Raw genomic sequence first — 18402 nt, 5'->3', positions numbered from 1 at the left:
GATCCTCTCTGGCAGACTTATTTCCGAAATTTCCTAAAACGATTATCTTTTGTTATAAATTAGAAACTCGTGTTTTATTGTTGGACGACGTTATATTTTACTTGGATACTGCTGGAAAACTCTCTTAGAACCCTAATCTTTCCCTTGTATGGTACTAATCTTTCCTCATTAATTAATCGTTGATTGTTTTATGTTCATTAATTATAGTTTCATGCTTTCAATCATGTTTTCATTCTTAATCATTATTGTTGTTGTTATCATTATGAGTAGCTAATTCCCTCATCTAAGATGAAGGGGATCTAGGTTAATTAAAAAGGGAAAATCGATTAATTGCTATTGATATCGTTGAAGTTGTTGTTTGATTATTGTACTTCTTCTAGTTAATCAACTTGAGGCCTGAGTTATTAATTAGTGTAGCGAATTGATCCTATCGCCGACCGGGTTAGAATTAATATAGGCTGCGATAATCAAATAGGTAGTATCTAATCATAGCGGCCGCATGTTAGAATCGATCTAAAGGGCATAATTGAGTCGACCGATCTTATGACCTTAAACAACTTGATAGATTTAGCAATTGATTGATAATCCACGACTGATTGACCTAGTGAACCGTAAATCCTAGACTTTTAATAATATCGTTAAAACCTTCATTTAATTACTTGTAATTAGTTATTAGAATCAAAACAAAACAAACCCCCAGAAATGGTTACCTTTAGACAGCTTAAATATTTACAAACTTATCTTTTACGCCTCCCTGTGGATTCGATACCTGTCTTACTACTAGCTATTCTTGTTAGTCCTGAGATAGTTTTACTTTGGTTTGGTAATACGACTTTAGCCACATCAAATTTGGCGCCGTTGCCGGGGAGGCAACAATTGTTTAGTTTGTTTGTGTTTATTTTGTCTTTTTGTCTCAGGGAACCCAGTTCCTTGAGACCGTTCTCACACTTTTCTTGTTAGTTCCGTTTATGCCCAGGTCTAATAGGTCCGAGATTATTCCTTTCGATCCTGAACCTGAAAAGACTTTTCGCTACAGACGGAAATTTAATCAAGAAGTGGGTCAAGTAGAAGACTTGAGTATACTTGACGTCGAAATGGCGAGCTCAACAGAGACAGCCGATCGGTCCTACGAAGAGGAAGAGGACGAAATTCCTATTCCTGAAATTCCAGTTACAACTGATATTCCCGAAATTCCCATCATGCCTACTCTAGCCAGTCACTCTGAGCCGACCTTAGCTTCTATCCCACAAGGATTTAAGCTGCCCACTACTACCAATGGAACTTTTGAGATTCGGCCATCGTATATCAATCTGGTGGAACGAAATATGTTTTGAGGGACAGCTGCTGAGGATCCTGCGACGCATATGGAAAAATTTTTCGCTTACTGCTGTTCTATTCCATTAATAGCTGGAGTGACACAAGATCAGGTTAATCAGGTGCTCTTTCCTTTCTCCCTGAAAGATGGAGCTGCTGAGTGGTTGAGAGATATGGATATGGATACTGAAGGAGTTACAGACTGGAATTCATTTGGTCTTGCCTTCTACAAGAGGTACTTCCCACCTCAAAAGACTAATGCTCTGAGAAATCAAATTACTAGTTTCAAGCAAGGAGCTACTAAAGATTTGAATGAAGCTTGGACTCGCTTCAAGCGCTTAGTTTGATCAGTTCCCCATCATGGTTTCCCAAAGTGGTTCCTTTGCAACCAGTTTTATAACGGGTTGTTTGACGATCATCGTGCCCTTTTGGATTCTTCTGCTAATGGGAGGTTTCAAGACAACACCAATGATGGTGACGCGTGGAAGTTGATTGATCAGATTGCTACCCATACCGCAAGGTATGGAAATCCTAGTGGAAGCACGCGACGTACCGGTGTTGATGGTGCCCTGGCAGCACAGCTGGAGACTATTTCTGCCCAGATTGTTGAGATAAAAACTACCCAATCATTGGGTAGTAAGGAGAGAGTTCATGCCATGAGTCAGCAAGTAGAGGAGACTTGTGCTAGATGCGGTTTAGATGGTCACAGTGCAGCTGATTGTATGAGCATATTGGAGAAGGTTAATGCCTTTCAGGCTTACAGACAAGGTGCACAAGGTACACCTTTCTCCAACTTTTACAATGAAAGAACGAAGGAACATCCGTTCCTTCAATGGTCTAGTCAGAATGTGCAAAACCCGCAGCAGTCACAACCGCAAAAGAATACTTATATCCCTCCCAACAATCGCGGTAATCAACAACAAGGGGGGTATCAAAGGCAAAATCAAGGAGGCTAGCAGTTCAACAATCAATATCAACAGCCTCCTCAGCAAACTCCTCAACAAATTCCTCAACAAGCTCCGAACAATGAGATGGCAGAGTTGCGCAATCTTTTGCAACAAACTTTGTCAATGCAAAGCGGCTAGACGGCTCAAATTTCTCGAGTGATTGCCCATAACAAGATGCTAGATAATCAAGTGGCTCAGATGGCACTTCAAAACCCATCAAAACAGGTCGTAGGTCTTCCTCCTCAAGGTAAACAAGCTCATGAGCAAGCTAATGTTATTCAGCTGAGGAGCGGTACTTCTTATGTGAACCGACCTACAAAGCCTTGAGAAAGACGTGCCCATTATTGTTTATGAGGTCCATTATATGCATCCCAAAGGATTGGGTAATTTGGAGCTTAGTGATGATGAGAAAGAACATGGCGAAGTTGAAACACGAGCTGGCGATAAAAGTAAAAAAGACGAAGGAGCTGAACCTGCAAAGGTTCCTCGATCGAGTCACAGGCGACTCGATCGAGGATCTATCCAGCTCGATCGAGTCACCCTTGGCTCGATCGAGGAACCAAAATTGACAGCTGACGGTGTTTCAAAAGTTGTTTCTAAGGTCAAGCAAGCCGAGCCCATAACCATTGCACTACCTTTTCCTCATCGACAACAAAAATCCAAGCTGGATAAGCAGTTCGGTAAGTTTATGGAGGTCGTGAAGAATCTACAGGTAAGTGTCCCTTTTACTGAATTAATTACTCAAGTGTCGGCTTATGCAAAATTCATGAAGGAGATTTTGACAAGGAAGAGATCCTTTGATGCGGTGGAAACTATTGCTTACACTCAGAAGTGCAATGCCATGTTGCCAATTAATACACCACCCAAATTGAAGGATCCAGAAATTTTTTCTATCCCTTGTCACATTGGTCATCTTTCTATTAGTAAACCTCTTTGCGATTTAGGAGCTAGTGTCAGCGTTATGCCGTATTCTGTCTGTAAGAAATTAAATATGGGTCCGTTAACAGTTACTAATATGACACTGCAGATGGCCGATAGATCAGTAATATGACACTGCAGATGGCCGATAGATCAGTTAAGCACCCACTGGGGGTGTTGGAGGATGTTCCCGTTCGTATCGGGAAGTTTTACATCCCTGTTGATTTCGTTGTCATGGACATGGCTGAAGACAGCCAAATCCCTATCATCTTGGGCAGACCGTTCTTACATACTGCGGGGTCAGTTATAGATGTTAGGCAAGGGATATTGACCTTAGCTGTGGGGGATGATACGATTATATTTAACTTGGAAAAAGCATTGAAAAACCCCATGATAGAAGAGACTTGTCATAGTATAGATGTTGTTGATTTTACTATTGATTAGTGTCTTCCTATGTGTTTGGACAGGGATCCTCTAGAGATTGCCCTGGTTTCTGATCCAGCTGATCAGACGGGTTCATGGAGTCCAGAAGTTCATCGGATTGAGAAGCTTCTAACTGGAGAGGAATGCCCACATCAGAAGGTATATAGTTTCGGTGTCACACCTAAGACAACTGAGGTAAAGAAACCTGAATTAAAACCTCTTCCCTCTCATCTCAAATATGAATTTCTTGATGATTGTGAAATGAACCCAGTGATTGTCAATGCTAGCCTAACTGAAGGTCAACTATCTGCTTTGTTGACTGTTTTGAGAACTCATAAAAAGGCAATTGGTTATAGCATTGATGATCTCAAAGGTATTAGTCCTGATTTTTGCATGCACCGAATTCATCTGGAAGAAGGCCACAAGCCTAGTGCACAAGGTCAGAGACGACTAAATCCTCCAATACAGGAGGTGGTAAGAAAAGAGGTACAGAAATTACTTGATGCTGGTATTATTTTCTCTATATCTGATTCTAAATGGGCCAGTCCTGTCCAAGTTGTACCTAAGAAGGGAGGTACTACAGTAGTGAAAAATGATAAGAATGAATTTATTGCTACTAGACTTGTTACGGGGTGGAGGATGTGCATTGACTATAGGAAGTTGAACACGGCCACTAAAAAGGACCATTTCCCACTTCCTTACATTGACCAAATGTTAGAGAGATTAGCATGTCATAGTTATTTCTGTTACCTAGATGGCTACTCCGGTTTCTTTCAGATACCCATTCATCCTGAGGATCAGGAAAAGACCACTTTCACTTGTCCGTATGGTGTATTTGCTTATAGGAGGATGCCCTTTGGTTTATGTAATGCTCCTGCTACCTTTCAGCGTTGTATGATGGCCATATTTTCTGATTACATAGAGTTTATCATGGAGGTCTTTATGGATGATTTCAGTGTATATGGTACTGATTTTGATATTTGCTTGAGAAACTTGACTAAGGTTTTGCAGCGCTGTGAGGAGAGCAACCTTGTTCTCAACTGGGAGAAGTGCCACTACTTCATGGTTACTGAAGGGGTGGTACTCGGTCACTTGGTGTCAGGTAAGGGTATTCAAGTGGACAAAGCTAAGGTTGAGGTAATTGAGCAACTCCCGTACCCGGTTAATGTTAAAAGTGTGCGTAGTTTTCTTGGTCATGCAGGGTTCTATCGCCGCTTTATTAAGGATTTTTCTAAAATTGCTCAACCTCTAACCTGGCTACTCCATAAAGATACACCTTTTGTGTTTACTGACGAATGTGTTAAGTCCTTTGACAGGATTAAACAAGCTCTTATCTCAGCTCCTATTATCCGATCTCCGGATTGGAGCCTTCCTTTTGAGATTATGTGCGATGCCAGTGACTATGCAGTTGGAGCTGTTTTGGGGCAGCGAAAGGAAAAGGTGTTACATGCCATCTACTATGCAAGCAAGACTCTAGATGATGCACAAATTAACTATGCTACTACGGAGAAGGAGCTTCTTGCAGTTGTCTATTCTTTAGACAAATTTAAAGCTTATCTTGTTGGTTCTAAAGTTATTGTTCATACTGACCATGCAGCTTTGAAATATCTTTTAACCAAACAAGAGGCTAAACCTAGGCTTATTAGATGGATTTTATTGTTACAAGAGTTTGATTTAGAAATCCGTGATAAGTCTGGTGCTGAAAATGTTGTTGCAGATCATTTATCCAGGCTAAGATTTGCAGGAAGAGAGATCTTGCCCATTGATGACTCTTTTCCAGATGACCAATCATTAGTCAGTAGTCGCAAATACTCCATGGTTTGCAGATTATGCCAATTATTTGGTAGGAGGTATGCTTCTTCCTGATCTTTCTTATCAGCAGAAGAAGAGGTTTTTGCATGACGTGAAGCGATATTTCAGGGACGACCCATATCTGTTCCGGGAGTGCGCAGACGGTATCTACAGACGATGTATTCCAGAAGGTGAGGTACGTGTCATCCTTTCTCATTGTCACTCTTCTTCTTATGGAGGTCATCATGGTCCTTCTAGGACATTTGCTAAGGTAATGCAATCGGGTTTTTATTGGCCTACTATCTTAAAAGATGCTAATACTTTTGTCCGTTCTTGTGATGCATGTCAAAGGACGGGCAATATCTCGCAAAGGCATGAGATGCCTCAAACTGGAATCTTCGAAGTGGAGATTTTTGATGTTTGGGGCATTGATTACCAAGGGCCATTCCCTACTTCTCATGGGAATCAGTATATTTTAGTAGCTGTAGATTATGTTTCTTAGTGGGTGGAGGCAATTGCCACTCCCACCTGTGATGCTAAATCTGTTGTTAAGATGTTTCAGAAGATTATTTTTCCACGGTTTGGAGTGCCTCGCGCAGTGATCAGTGATGGAGGCAAGCATTTCAATGAGCTTCATCTTAATTCTCTCATGAAGAAATATGGCGTTACACACCGCAGAGGGTTGGCATATCATCCTCAAACCAGTGGACAAGTAGAGATTTCTAACAGAGAGCTGAAACAAATCTTGGAAAAGGTAGTAAGCAAGAACAGAAAGGATTGGAGTCGGAAGCTCGATGACACTTTGTGGGCTTACCGTACTGCATTCAAGACCCCGATTGGAGCATCACCGTACCGACTAGTCTATGGCAAGTCTTGCCATTTACCTGTGGAGCTCGAGTACAAGGCTATGTGGGCCATAAAGGAGCTGAATATGGATCCCTCACTGGCGGGTGAGAAACGACTGATGCAGTTGAATGAGCTTGATGAGTTTCGACTGCATGCCTATGATAGTGCTCGAGTGTATAAGGAGCGAACGAAGAAGTGGCATGACAAGCATATTTTGCCAAGGGAATTTCATGTTGGTGAGAAAGTTCTCTTATTTAACTCTCGTTTGCGTTTGTTTCCGGTAAGTCAAGAGTAGATGGTCTGGACCGTTCACTGTAGCTGATGTGAACAAGTTTAGGTCAGTTACACTGCAAACTGACAAAGGGGAAGTCTTCAAAGTGAATGGGCAACGATTGAAGATCTACCATGAAGGAGCGTATGTCGGGGTAATAGAGGCTTTGGACCTCTTTGCCATTGATTCTTCTCACTGATGAAGAATTACGGTCGTGCGGGACCGCAAAAACCAGCGCTACCGAGAGGCAGCTCGGATTTTGTAAATTATTAGTTTGTAATTAGTTTTTAGATCTAAGTTTTGTTATTGCTTTTATGTTTCCTCGAATTGGAGAGATGAGGAGAGGGTACTTGATATGCTTTCAAGTATCTTTTGCAGGAATTTTGACAGGATTTGAAGCTATGAGTAACAAATGACGAAAAAAGAAGCCAAAGCCTACTTCCTCGATCGAGCCAGCTGCGACTCGATCGAGGAACCTATCAGCTCGATCGAGCCAGTTGCGACTCGATCGAGCCACCAGTGAAGAATTTAAAAAAGTTTAAAACGAAAGTTGGGTAGTCAGGAATTTGGTTCCTCGATCGAGCCAGGCGCGACTCGATCGAGGATCCAAAATAAATCGGGTTCCGCGTTTTTCTTTAACCGGTTTTATGCTTTAATTACTCTAATTTCTTTCAATTCCCTTCTTCTTTTCGTGCATTATTCCTGCATTCTTCCTCCTCTATCACTCTTTCTCTCTATATTCATCATAAATCATCATCAAATCTCACTTAACACTTGTGTTTAATTGCTTATTACTTGTTTACATCACTTCCTTGTGCTTATTTTCGCGATTCCTTGCTTTTATTGCTCAGGTAAGTCCCGAATTTGTCTAATTTGTCTCGCACAAATCTGAAATTTCTTGCTTATAACTTGAGTTTATTGTATTAAATCTTCCATTGCTAGTATACAATTGCTATTTCCTTACTTTCTAGCCTCTTAATTGTTGAAATTCATGCCTAATTTGCTAATTTGGGAATTAGGGTTCTTCAAAATCCGGGTAGAAATTATGCATTAAATTGGTTAGAAATTGTGTTCTTATGCTTGGATTCTTCATTATTTGATACATACTCATGTTCCCCTAAGTTTTTGGATGCTTTCATTGTGATTTTGAGTCTTAAAAATTGATTTTTTGACCCATTTATGCCAAAAACCGGGATTGCCATATGCTATGGTTGAAGTTTAATTGTCTACTTGCTTTTATGTAGATAATGTCGACTTCTAGGCAAGGAAATAAGAGGACTCGAGAAAGGAGAGCCCCGGTTCAGCAACCCGAGGTGATTCTTGAAGAAGTTGTGTCTTCGGAGGACGACTTGTCTCCTTTGGACGATTACCCATTCATTGAATTCCGTGACAAAGCACAAAAGGACAGGTTCGAGTATCTGTTAACTAAATCTATGAGTGCCACTCGATGTGTGGATAGGAAAATTTTGCGAACATTGAAGATAGATGACATTATGTTTGGCATGTTCAATGAGATAGGGTTACAGGGTCTTTTAACACTCTATGAATTATCTTACCCTGCTTTAACTCTTGAATTTCTGAGCTCATTTACTTACTTTCCCAGTGATCATCTTATCAAGTTTCGATTGCTTAATGTTGAACGGTCCTTAACCTTTGACCGTCTGTCACAAATTCTGGGAATAGATAAGCATACGGACGGAGACTTGTATGGTGTTGGTGGGCTGTCCGCTATTCGATATTTTCCATTGTTTACCGGTTATGCGGATGCGGACATCAGTGCTATGGCTTTGTTGGACGTCCAACACGTTTCTCTTCGTATGTTCTTGAGGTATTTGAGCTATTTGTTGTATGGCCGGCATGACAAGAGCAAGACCTCCACTATTGAGGTCTTAATCCTTACTAGTTACTTGAATCCTTATCGGGAGGAGACATTCCAATTCTCTCCCCCTGCTCTTGTGTGTTCGGCTTTTGACAGGATGATTGGGAGGTATGGGAACCTTGATTGTGGTGCTCTTGTCACCAAGATAGCTAGGGCTGTTTGTGATTTTGAGGGTGATGATCCCTATGAGCCCATGGATGACCACGAGCCCCTTGTTGATGATGACCACCTCTGTTATGAAATTTCTTATATTGACATCAAGAATGGGAAGGACCATTACTGGAGGGTCCGGGGTGAGTCTTACATGCTTCTGCCTTGTGGCCGTTTACCTGCTGTAGACCCCCTTGAGGAGGGTACGGCTGTGGTGCGACCCCCACCCGTTACTTATCTGATTCCTGAGGACCTTCTAGTCACTTTTCCTGGGTCTAGTACTACTACCACCACCGGCGGGTGCCGGCGACGTCGTCCACCCACTACCCATCTGCCTGCCTCATTTCAGCCTGCTCCTCCTCCACCTCCTTCAGCATATCCTGCTTCAAGCTATGCTTCAGGTTACCATTTTGATCCAGTTATTGAACGAGAAGTGAGGATGCATACGGGCATCAACACTGCTTTGACAGAGAGAAGGATGTGGGAACAGATGGAGGCCATGTCTCTTGCTTCAGGGGGCAGTATAGGGGTGTGACACCTAGCTATTACACCACTCCTGGTGATGATAGCCGCGTTTTCCATCTATATGGAGTCACTCCTACGGAGTTTGGACAGTTTAGTACTGCTTATGGTGCCTTGGGCCGTCCCTTTTACACTCCAGTGCGCCCCCCTCAGCCTACTTCTGTTTTTGCGGAGGACGCCGGTATTCCTTGCTCCCAGAGAGGCCCGTTTGGCCAGTTTAGTGCTTCTACTTCCGCTGCTGCTATTCCTGGAGGCAACCGTGGTAGAGGTCGTGTTAGGAGACCCACCCGTGGTAGAGGTCGTGGTACCCCAGTTCCTGATCCTGAGTTGATGTCTCTTTATGCCGAGATCGATGATTTTGATGATACTGATGGAGCCCAGTAGTGACAGTTGGTCACTACATCCCTCTCATTCCAGCTGGTTTGGGGGAGGCTACTGCACTACAGCTGGTATTATCTTTCTTGTTTTGTTTTATTGCATTTCCTTTTACCCCCTTCCCTTTGTTAGTGGTGTCCTACAGGTTGCTGGATTTCTGTGTGACTGCTATGCTGTAGGCGTCACAATGAGGACACTGTGACATTTAGGTTTGGGGGAGTGTGTTTATTTCTGTTGTGTGCTTTTATTTATTGTTGTGTGAAAAAAATCAAAAAAATTCAAAAAAAATTGAAAAATTATAAAATACAAAAACATGTTTTTATTTACTTTTATTTATTTTGAGTCGAGTCTTGGTGAATTGTATAGCGATGATGATAATTTGCTTTGTCTTTGCATTTGAGTATCATTTAGTTGTCCATGTACATTGTTTTGACCTGTTAGCTAAGATGAACAACGCTCTTTACTCAAGTCTTGACCGTCACAATATGCCTTATGCCGAGTAGACTTGACTTTATTTTTTTGGTAAACCACTTAAATTTCTGAGGTCTTTAGAGCTTCCTAGGCCGGGAACATTAATAAACCGGTCTCATTGTTATTTAGGCTGATGAGTGTGGTCTCCTTGTGGAATATGTAATATCAAACTGCATAATTGTGACATTAGTTTCTTAGCTTTTGCGCGTTCATTTGATTAAGTACATGAGGATAGGCGGTTCTTTTTGTTCAAATAAGCCTTACATTACCCAGTTTTGTTAGCCCGTTTGAACCGTGTAGCCATTTTATATCCTATTTCTTAGCTACATTCCAGAATTTGCCTACCTTTTTCGGGACAGTCGCAGTTGTTTGAGCCTTATTGCTATAGCTACTTTGGTTGGGTTGGGACTTTTACTGTCATGTGGGTAGTAGCTATCTTTTTTTAACAATTGTGTGACCTCTTATGTTGAAAAAGAGAAGTATTATGAAGAAAAAAAAAGAAAACAAAAAAAAGAAAAAAAAAGTTTTGAAAAAAGAATTCAGAAAAGAAGAAAAAAAAAGAGAAAAGAAAGAAAAGAGAAAAGGAAAAGAAAAGAAGAAAATTGTTTGCTTCAAAGAGTTATGTTAGGAGGTCGTGTGTGGTAATTACTGGAGTCTAATGCACATTTGGAGAGCTTTTTCATTTCTCTCATATGTTGTCAAAGTTGAGATTATTTCTCCAGTTGGATGATTGTTTTATTTCTTATTAGATTTGGCTATTGGACTAGCGCTGCGACTACCGTCTGAGCCTCACATTACCCATACGTGCTTTTGCACAAGCCACTTCTATACCCATGCCACTTTACCACCATTTTGTCCTTGATACATGTACTTGGTCTGTTTCGTGAATGCGTATTAGTTGGAGAATCTCTTATCACATTAGATTGCATGCATATCTCATAAGTTGAGTGAGAGTCTTATTTCTTTCTATCTTACATATATCTCACCCATTATGAGTGCATGAGTGAAACCGCGAGAATCCAACAGAATTGTCTTGCAAGGTTGAAAAGTATTTGGCTGAGTCTCGGTATCATGTCACATCTTGAGTAAGAGCTGCGTTAGTCTATTACCCGTGCTTTTGAATTTGTTTTATTAGCACAACTTTGGTCATTACTTTGTTATAGATATGGACAACTGAGACTTGTATGTGCCTAGACATTTGCTCTGAGTTATTCATTCACCATATGTTTGCTATTCTTTGTTTGGCCTGATTGCTTTGCTTGAGGACAAGTAAAGGTTTGGTTTGGGGGAGTTTGATGTATCACTTTTGTTAGGCCCAGTTTAGCCTGGCCTGACTCTGACCTGGCCTGACCTTGTTAGGCTGATTAAGGCAACCAGAGGCCGGATAAATCTGACTACTATTCAGCTGTTGAAGAATATTATAGCAAAAAGGCTACTAAGTCCTGGAAGAGAAGCCTGATGGTAAGTACAGAATAACCTGGCAGAGCATTAAAACAGGCTGGACTGAGAAGATAAACAAGAAATGCAGTTGTTGGGAATGAATAATCGTGCCCTATTCTCAAGGAAGACTAAGTCCAACTATAAAACTATATCATCCATGAATGTAGACGGATAGAGGAGGAAGAGTTGAAGATTTGTTAAGGGTAGAATAAGTCAAGCGGATTAATAGGGAGCATGCCCTGTTTATCCGGCAACAGCTCCTACAATTGGGAGAAACGTTGAAATCATTGTAACGTTAATATTTAGAGAATTATAAATAGCATTTGTAGGGAGAAAAGGAGGAGATCAATTATTCCTTAGTTATTCTACATTATTCTACCTCTCAATTACTTCCAAAATATTCGATCATATACTCTTATTTGTACTCAACTTATCCATATAATAAAAACAGTATTCTCTATACTTAGTCTTTCACTATTATTTATTCGTTAATCTTTTCCAAACATATAGAACTAGATACCCAAATTACTTCCTAATCAGGCCGGATCCCTTCAGGAAAATCCTGCCAAAACAATTGGCGCCCACCGTGGGGCATCTAGTTCTTTAACCAATAAAAATTCCCTTTATCATTTTTCATTTAATATTCACACACAAAAATGGTGGAACTCACCCCAGAACAACAATTAGCAGCTGCCCTGGCCAAAATCAAAGAATTGGAAACAATCCAAGAGAAGGCACCAAGCGAAGTACGAAAATCAATAGGTCAAGGAATCGAGTCTAGCCTGAGGAAAAAATTGGAAAATCAGGCTTCGGGCTCCAAGACCAGATTCGAACCAGGAACCCCATTCACATCCATTATCAAGAACATTGACTTTTCCAATTTTGGAACCCCGGAGAAGGATACACTATCCAGTACCCCAATCATTTCCAATGATGAAACAAACAAAAAACTGAAGCGAGAATAATGATGGCTATGCTTCAGAAATCCAAAACTCCACAACAAAATAGAAAATATACCCGGAGTACCAGACCCTGTGGCTGAGGTAGAAATTGGCAGCTTTGCTGACTCACCCTTTACAGATGAAATTGCAAAGATTGACCTCCCCAAGAAATTCACCGTCCCATCCATGAGAACTTATGATGGAACCTCCGATTCACAAAATCACGTTGCTATATTCAAACAAAAATGTTGGTCGCCTCAATACCCGGTGAACTCGGGCGGTCCGCATGTGTAAAGGCTTTGGTACAACCCGGCCGACCGAGCAAAGATTACAATGGTTCATTAATCTCCCAAATGGAAGTATCAAGAATTTTGCGGAATCGATCAATGCCTTCAACCAACAATTCGCAAGCGAGAGACATGGCCAAAAGACCCACTAACCTGTTCGGGTAAAGCAACTCCTCGAAGAATCTCTCAAAGAATTCCTGTCCGTTTGTCAAAGAGAAGGTGGCCATTCCCGTGTGTGATGAAGAGACAATGTAGAAGCCTTCAGGCAAGGAGTCCCGCTGACAAACATCTATGCGGACTTGACCAAGAAAGCATGCCCAACCTTTGCCACTGTTCAATCCATCGCCTTAGAGCATGTCAGATTGGAAGAAGATCTCAACTTCAGAACGAACTCATCCGGAGGAAAGCAAGGCTATGGACACACTAACAGAAAAGCTCCTACCAGAAAGGAGGCAACTCGGATCAAGACCCTATTCCAGGCCTAAAAGATCCAAGTCAACATGGCACAAGAACACAAAGGTAACCTTTCTAACCTACCAACTATTCCCGAATATAACTTCTTTATTAATACCGCAGATTAATCAAACGCCCGAAAGCCTGGGAGATACAACGGATGGCCCAAGAAATCGACAACCCCAGAAACACCCAACAAGATGGTGTGACTTCCAACAGGACATCGGGCACACCACGAAGAATGCATCCAACTCGGGAAACAGGTGGCATACCTCCTAAAGAAAGGCTTTCAAGGACTTAATCCAAAGACCAAAGAACAAAGATGAAGGACAAAGCAAGAGAGATTTAGGAAACGGCAGAGATCCCCCTCCTCCTCCCCCCATCTATGAAGTTAAGTTCATAAATGGAGAATCAGAAATCTGTGGTCTAACCAGCTCAGCCGCCAAAAGAATATCCAGGGAATCTAGACTTCAGCCCCCTTCCAGGCCCAAGTCATTGCCAGCTATTACTTTTGATGACTCGGACCTGCAGGGAATATCAGATCTACACCATGACAGCCTGGTAATCACCATGCAAATTGGCACAGCTAAGGTATCAAGAATCTTGATAGACGAAGGCAGCTCAATCAACCTGGTGATGCTTGACGTCCTAAAAGCTATGAAGATAGATGAAGCGAAGATCATCAAGAAATCCAGCGTCCTGGTTGGATTCAGCGGAGAAACAAAGAACACCCTGGGAGAAATCAGCCCGCCAACCTATGTGGAAGGCGTGGCTTCATATGAAAGATTTGGAGTAATGTGTAACGCCCCGTAAATTTCGGACCGTTAATATATTTCGAAAATAATTAATTAATCAAGTAAAATTTGACAATAATGTATTTAAAGTAAAAATAATTCAAAGAAATATAATTTTATTATATTTTGAAGAAAAGTATTTATTTTGATAGTTTTGAAATGTTTAAAAATAGTTTAAACCGTGTAAAATCTTTTATTTCGAAATAAGGGCGTATAGGGGGGAAAATGACAATTCGTTTGAACGTTGGGTAAACGAATTTGGAAATGGGTCGTATGAATACTCAATTTTATTGTAATCTCGTGTTTAAGAACTTTAGTCTTGACGGAATTTGCGTTTGACTTACGGATTTAATTATTATTGAAACAAGTCAAACCCGACTCGTAAAAATCCCGACTAACAATCCCGCACTTTCTTTTCTCCTTTCCTTCTCCCTTACACGGCTGACCAGCCCTTCCTTTCTTTCTTTTTTCTGGTTTATTCATATCATCATCATCAACAAAACACCAAAACACCATTTATATAATTTCAAGCTCAAAATCGACGTAATTTCTTCGTTACTAGTCCGTTTTTCGCATAATTTACCTTTCCGGAATCCCCTCGCCACGATCTACAACTTAGTATGTTCTAATTTCAGTTTTCATTAAGTTATTTTAAGAACAATTTTCGGAAATTCGGTTTTATATGCTTATTATTGTGTTTTAATTGTTTATTTAGGTGAAGGATTGGAAGACGAGTTCGGAGACTCGTATATTGTAGAGGATAGCGGCTAGTGTCGTTAGGGTTTGGGTTTTCAAGGTGTTAATTGCTCTTTTTCTAGCTTAAGGTAACATATTTCGAGTTACTCGACGAAAGATCGTCACATGTTTTTGATTTTTGTATGTTTGGTGATTTCTGTTGGTGTAGTAACTTTCACATGTTGAGTATGGTTGCATGCATGTCAATTGTTAGCTTAAATTATGCCCTTTTGTTAGTTTAAATTATCAAAGTTGAATTTGGGGACGATTAATTAATTTTCAGACGGTCTTAAAATGTATAAAAATGAAAAAAAAAGAGGAGAAATGGTGCGGCAGCGGGCCCGGCAGCAGCCGGCAGGCCCACGGCAGCCCCGGCCGGTCTTGGGGTTGGCCCGGGTCGGTCCGTGCTTGTTTCGCGGGTTTTCGTACAATCTTGGTCTTTTCGGGTTAACTAATATTAGAATAGTATAAGTAACAAAAGGGTAGTAATTTGAATTGAAGCATACTAGTAACAAAAATTATGTTAACGGAAAAATTGTGCTTATATTAGTAGTTATCACATGTTAGGATAGTTTACAAAATGAAATTGTAATTCATAGGCTCAAAATGAATTTTATAGCGATAATTGTAATGCTTTGTTGATTATGCCGAAAACTGAGCCTTAGTCCCTTTGACTGATGCGATGTCAGTTAATTGAGTGATTGGTCAGCCGCAATTTGACCCGTACCTGTCGCAGGGCTGGGGTTGCGGGTAATAATTCGGTTGAATGATTTAGATAATCGGCCTTTTTCGTGTTTTAGGCCATTTATCAAGCTTTAGTTCACATGTGTAATTAGTTGAATTTAAATAGCTTCTTATTTTGCAGTAATGGCCCTAGATTCCCCTAAAGCCTTTAATATTGTTAAAATTGCTAGAATTGGAAGTTAGTATTGAATTCTTATTGAGGAACTGTTGGATTGTATGCTGTAAATAGACATTTATATAGCCTTTCACATGATAGAATGTTAGCATTTAGGTTGGTAAGTAGGACTTTTTGCCCTCTTAAGGTTAAGTGGGTGTCTTACTTGACTTGTGTGGTGAGTCTTGTGTGGTGTGGGCTAAAGTATTCAAGCTAGGACTAGCTGTGACTAGGTCCTAGGTGAGTATTTCGGCCTCCATCATAGATAGGTCATTATAGTCTTTGACGAGTATATGTTCACTGCTTGATAGCCTTTGTGTTCCTGACTAGTGGATGTTTATCCAAGTTGGGGCATGACCTCAGGTACTTATTTTGATAGTATGGGGCAGCTTAAGTACTAGCCAACCCTTCGGTGGTGTCCTTAGGGTACTCACTTCACTTTGTTTTAAAAAAAGTTGTGAGTCTTGGGTGCGGTGGTGTGTATCCGCATGTCTAGGTCTGCGCAGATTTTAGGCTAGGGTTGTGTTGTCTCTTGGCCATGTTTTCTTAATAGTAACCGCTGAGCCAAGATACCGGTTCGATTACCTTCCCTACCTCGTGGTATAGACTTGAGTTACAAAGTGACTATTGACCGTACTAAGAACTTATGCCTGTCTTTGATATATTGCCCTTTCTTGTATGGTGATTTTATAAACTGTAATAGGTGAGATGTAAGCCGGTTACAGTTGATAAAGTTTGGATTACTATTTGAATTATATGATTCACATGATAGTTTAGTTTGGTCAGTTAGGGGTCATTTGTTAGAATACATGATAAGTAAATGGTTTATCAAATTGTTTACATGTTACATTACATGTTACATTAATTTTGACGATTCGTGGCTGGGAGGACTCGAAGTTACTCCCCACTGAATTGTGGCTTTCGTGTTTGTATAAAATGCGATTGACAGGTTGTTGATGCTTAGTTGGGGTCACAGACGGGCTAGTGAGCAAGGAACCTTGGACCTAGTTTTGGCTATTCTATTAGTAACCTTTTACACTTTTGGTTTGTATATTATTTGAAGGGACATATGTCTCCCTTTTCTATTTTTGGTTTGTATCCTTATATTTCCGCGTCTTTAGTTTTGTATGTAAATTAGTTTATCAGTTGTTGCAGGGTTTTTGACACTCTTCTTGAGTTGGAATTGGTTGTGAATGGTTTAGTTAGAAAATTTTTGAAATTGCAGGTTTTTGGACTAGTTGAACCATTTACAAACATATCCTACCAGTTTTTCTGTAGAATTTACGTATATAATTAAGGCTAGATTTAAGGGTGTCACAAATGGATTGCCTATCCTCATATAACGTAATCCTGGGCAGACCATGGATCCACAATGTCAAAGCAATCCCATCAACCTACCATCAATGTGTGAAAATTCCAACAGAATTGGGGATAACCACCATCAGGGGAGAATAGAGGACGGCTCAGGAATGCTACACCCAGGCTTTGAAACCTTCAAAGTCAGGAAAGTCCCTCGCATAGCAATTAAAGTCACCTGTCAGGGAAGAATATATTGCACAAACACAGATGGAAACAGGAGAGGTCATTTTGGATTCAGAGTTCCCTGACAGGAAAGTACTTGTAGGGTCTGATGCACCGGACTCGGTCAGACCCGATTTGGTCAGCTTTCTTAAAACTAAAATGTCCTGTTTTGCTTGGTCGCATTTTGATATGACTGGTATAGATGCTGATATTATAACTCATAAGTTGAATATTGACAAATCATTTAAGCCTGTACAGCAAAAGAGGAGAAAATTTGCTGTAGAGAGATATGAAATCATCAACCAAGAGGTTGACAAGCTACTGGACATGGGAATGATCAGAGAAGTAATGTACCCTGACTGGCTTGCAAATGTAGTAGTCGTCCAAAAGAAAAACGGCAAATGGAGAGTCTGTGTAGACTACACCGACCTAAACAAAGCCTGCCCAAAAGATCCATTTCCCCTGCCACACATCGATGCAATGGTGGATGCCACTGCAGGCCACGAGATGTTAACATTCATGGATGCCTCCAGCGGATTCAATCAAATAAAGATGCACCCCGATCGGAGAGCACGACTTTCATCACTGAGAGAGGAATATATTGTTATACTGCTATGCCCTTTGGATTGAAGAATGCAGGAGCAACCTATCAAAGGCTAGTCAACATGATGTTCAAAGACCAAATAGGAGATACCATGGAAGTCTACATAGATGACATGGTAGTCAAGTCAAAAAAGCGTAAGACCACGTCAAAGACTTGGAAGTAGCCTTTCAAATATTGGAGAAATTCAATATGAAGCTCAACCCACAAAAATGCCACTTTGGAGTCTCAGCAGGCAAATTCTTGGGCTATATGGTGACAAAAAGAGGAATAGAAGCCAGCCCTGGACAGATCAAAGCTATCCCGGAGCTAGAACCACCAAAGACGGTCAAAGACATACAAAAGTCCGATCGGAAGAATAGCGGCCCTGAACAGATTCATTTCAAGATCATCGAGAGGGTGCAAATCATTCTATAACCTGCTAAGGAAGAACAAGGACTTTCAATGGACCCCGATCATCAGTGCCTTTGAAAACCCGAAAACATATCTATCCTCTCCTCTCTTCTTTGGCAAAACCAAAAAGATGAACCCCTGACAGTATACATTCGATCCACAACTTCTTTGTCGGTGCATCTTGGTCAAAGAAGCGGACGGACAACAACACCCTGTCTATTACGTAAGTAAAAGTCTACTGGATGCAGAGATCGGGTATGGCCTGCTTGAAAAATCTGTTTTAGCTTTAATTATGTGTTGCACAAAATTAAGACCATACTTTGAAAGCCACCCTATAATAGTCAGAACCAATCTTCCTATCAAGTCCGTACTTAGGAAACCGTAATTGTCCTGACGAATGTGCAAATGGTCAGTCCAGCTAAGCACATACAA

General features: G+C 40.8%; 1 long non-coding RNA gene across 1 annotated transcript; it reads left to right on the top strand.

The window, feature by feature from the left end:
• The first annotated feature begins 14310 nt into the window (after positions 1-14310).
• Positions 14311-16763, top strand: LOC141652174 (uncharacterized). The gene is made up of 3 exons (XR_012547006.1): positions 14311-14440; positions 14538-14646; positions 16405-16763. It is a non-coding gene; the product is annotated as an uncharacterized LOC141652174 (long non-coding RNA).
• Positions 16764-18402: the final 1639 nt, after the last annotated feature.

The sequence above is a fragment of the Silene latifolia genome, chromosome 4 (genome assembly GCF_048544455.1).
Source record: "Silene latifolia isolate original U9 population chromosome 4, ASM4854445v1, whole genome shotgun sequence".
NCBI lineage: Eukaryota > Viridiplantae > Streptophyta > Magnoliopsida > Caryophyllales > Caryophyllaceae > Silene > Silene latifolia.
This window is presented reverse-complemented; position numbering and strand designations above follow the sequence as displayed.